This window comes from Amblyomma mixtum, chromosome 3, assembly GCF_055824585.1.
Source record: "Amblyomma mixtum isolate Tamu chromosome 3, ASM5582458v1, whole genome shotgun sequence".
Lineage (NCBI taxonomy): Eukaryota > Metazoa > Arthropoda > Arachnida > Ixodida > Ixodidae > Amblyomma > Amblyomma mixtum.
Window position 1 is genome coordinate 51,771,068 of NC_143014.1, and position 3,350 is coordinate 51,774,417.

Genomic DNA, 3,350 nt, shown 5'->3' on the forward strand with positions numbered 1-3,350 from the left:
GTTAATACGAAATGCATACAAAAGAGCTCTCGACATCCCACCGAACTCCTCAACGGAGAAACTCCTTAGCATGGGAGTCCACAATACCTGTGCGGGGATCACCAGGGCAGTAAGAGAAGCGCAGATTTGGAGGCTTAGCTCCTCAATAGCAGGCAGGCAGATCCTCAGTGACCTAGGAGAGAGCGAGAGGAAGCCCCCGTATACTGCGGAGCTAATCCCCTTAGACATACGGAAGCATCTCAAAATGGCCAGTATACCTAAGAACATGCACCCGGAGCATGATAAAGAAAGGAGAAGACATAGAGCTCGAACAATAATGAACAATCTTGTCCGGGACCCGCCGGGTAACATAGCCTTCTGCGACGCAACCTGTGGGTCCCATGGCGCCTCCGTCATTGCCGTCGTTGATGGGAATGGGGAGAAAGTGACTGCAGCATCGATTAATACTAGGAGTGCATTGGTGGCAGAGGAGGCTGCTATTGCCAGTACCAAAGCCAAGATCATCTTGTCTGACAGTAAGGCAGCTGTTCAAAACTTTTGTGAGGGGGTGGTCTCCAGTCAAGCCACTAAATTACTAAGAAGATACTCCTCAAGCAGAGAGGTCTCCCTCATATGGGTTACTGCTCATGAGGGCATTGCGGGGAATGAGGCTGCTCACACTCTCGCTCGAGAATTATACATCCGAGCTGCTCTGGAAGTGCCCCTGAGTGGGAATAAAGACCCTCTTATAACGTATAAAGAAATAACTGAAACACCAAGACTGGATAGGAGAACACTCTCACTTCCGGATAGGTCACTCACTCCAAAGGAGTACAGGGCCTGGAGGAGGCTTCAGGTCAACAGATTCTTTCCCTACTTTATATTACACGATGAAGACACTGGGGAGCCTGAGCTCTGCAGTAGATGCCACAGAATCACTTCGCAAAATCACTTAATTTGGGAGTGTCAGGAACACTGTTTGACGAACACTGTTCCCACTTCGAGTTATTGATCAATTCGCTCTCGCCCTGCCGTAAGCTTGCCGTCCCGGTTAGCTCAATTGGTAGAGCGACTGCTCCGATGAAGCTATGGTCCCGGGTTCGAGCCCCGGACCAGGAAGAATTTTCTTTAACTGCGAAGTTTCTGAGAAAGCTGTATAGCTTTCCTTTGTAGCCGTATGGCTGCGCTTGGGTGGACGTCAATGAGTAATTACTCCCTTATTACAAATCTACTCCATCTTGGGAGATTCCCCTAAACATTTGACGATCATCAGATTAAGCGTCAATTTCTTCCAACAACAAATTTATTGAACAACTGCTTTCTGCGCTGCGTGACGGTATTTTATTTTATTTATTTATTTAGTACATACTGCTAGCCTCATGCCGAGGCTGTTGCAGGATTGGGGCATGTTATACAAGGGGAGAAAACGACAGTAAGAAAAGTACTCTCAGATTATTGTTATACAGTTCTAGTTGGCACAGTGGAACAAAGGAAACAAAACTACAGTTAGAGATCATAAGTCACAAAAAATTTGCAAGAGGGCAAAAGTAACAAATCAAGAACATTCTGCATTCAGGGTACAGTTGATAGCTGGGAAAGAAAGCTTTCCAGGCATGGGCGTCCGGAGGGGGGGGCAAGGGGGGGCGGCTGCACCCCCCTGGAAAATCACTCCCTCGAACCGTGAGTGATGGCCGCACGCCAGGGGCCGTGGTGCGCTCAGCCAAAAGGGTAAAAGCAGCCCCGCTTCCACGCTTTGGGTCACATCTGCGAAATGTCGCGTCCGGGCACGCGTCTTTATGCCGTTTTCAAACCACGCCATCGTTAGCTCTGTTGAAGGCCGACCTGTTGCAGACATACAGCGGCACCGGCGAGCATGTGTTTCGAGCCGTCTTGAGATGGGTGCCTGTTTCTTTGATCTCTAGACAGATAGCGACACGGAGGCAGACAGTGCACAGTGCATCTTGTTTTCGCCTTCGTTATGCCGGCCACCGATGAATTCTTCAGGAGGGAAAGACAAATCAGCCGTGTCCACCCCCGCTTTGTCGGGCTGCTCATGGGCAAGCGGGCGATCAGTTGGCGCCGCCGCCGCTCGCTGTGCCTCCGATCCACGGGAGAGCGCAGTGCGGTAGAAGCGCCGCTATCAGAATCTTCGGCAAAGGAGATTAGCATCTTTTGTTCACGGCGACGCAGTCTCCAGAGGCGCCCCCATACCAGCGTCCCTTGCGTCTTCTCCGAAAACCTGCGCCTTTGGTCAACGCAGCCCGATGGCGCCTGCCTGGCTCGCCTGTCACCTCTGGCTGGGCCTCAAATGACAACAGCGCCCGTGTACTGTGCGAGGTCAGTGCCCGGTAAAGAGACCCAGGTGGTCGACATTATCCGGAGCTCTGTACTACTCCGTTCCTCATAACCTGAGTCGTTTTGGGGCTCTGAACCCCATAAAAACACACAAAACAAATTTTCCTACCGGAGTGGCGAGTGTCCCTTCCCCTTGGAAGTCGCACGGAAGTAAGCCCTTGCACGTGTGCGCGCCTCTGTATTTGTGCTTCGGTGTTTTTAGTGGCCGTTTGTCAACGAAGCTGAGAACAACCAAGACAGTGGACGAGAAAACTACGAGCGGCGAGCAGTGTGCGTGCGGTTGCTCGACTGTGCGGATGCGCGAGCAAGATGGAGCGAGGTGTATGAAGCTGCGAGCGTGCATTTATCTTGTAAATAAGTTTTCGTTGTATGTATAGACATCTTTTGTTTTCAACGTACGCGTTCAACCGTTTTTCCAATCAATGTGTGTGACGAGTGTACACCGAGAGCGTGTAATGAAGCACAGAAATGAATTTATCACCCGTGTAATCACGCAATTCGCCCAGAAAAATCCGTGGAGTCTACAGTTGCTGTTCAAGGAAGACTGACTGAGTGACTGTAGTTGCGTGTTTGTGACCATATTGTGCTGTGTGCTGGTCATCAATCCGGGTGAGTCGAGAACCCGTATGCAGCAATACTGAGCACTCTTCTCCACGAAGTGACAGTATATTTTTGGATTTTTTTATTAATTTTAATTGTTTCTTCGTTGATAAACTGCAATGTATCTCTCCTAGCCACACTTTGATTTGCTGTTTGTAATTTTTATTTCATGTGTGTATTTCACTTATTTTTTATTTATATATAAATAAATAAATTCATACCGCAAATAGTGCCTTTTTGCTACGAACATGCCCCCCCCCCCCCCCTCCGGCGCCAACAACCAATGGGGCCCCCCCCTGCAAAAAATTCTGCGGACGCCCTTGTTTCCAGGGACGGGCACTTGACCACGTCATCAGGTAAGGCATTCCATTCACGGACTGCTTGGGGGGAAAATGAATGCTTAAAAGTGTTGCTGT

The 3,350-nt window shown here is 49.7% G+C and overlaps 1 non-coding gene across 1 annotated transcript; it reads left to right on the forward strand.

Annotated features, from left to right (window-relative positions):
* The first annotated feature begins 1,024 nt into the window (after nucleotides 1-1,024).
* TRNAI-GAU (transfer RNA isoleucine (anticodon GAU)) lies at nucleotides 1,025-1,098 on the forward strand. The gene has a single exon. It is a non-coding gene; the product is annotated as a tRNA-Ile (tRNA).
* The last annotated feature ends 2,252 nt before the right edge of the window (nucleotides 1,099-3,350 follow it).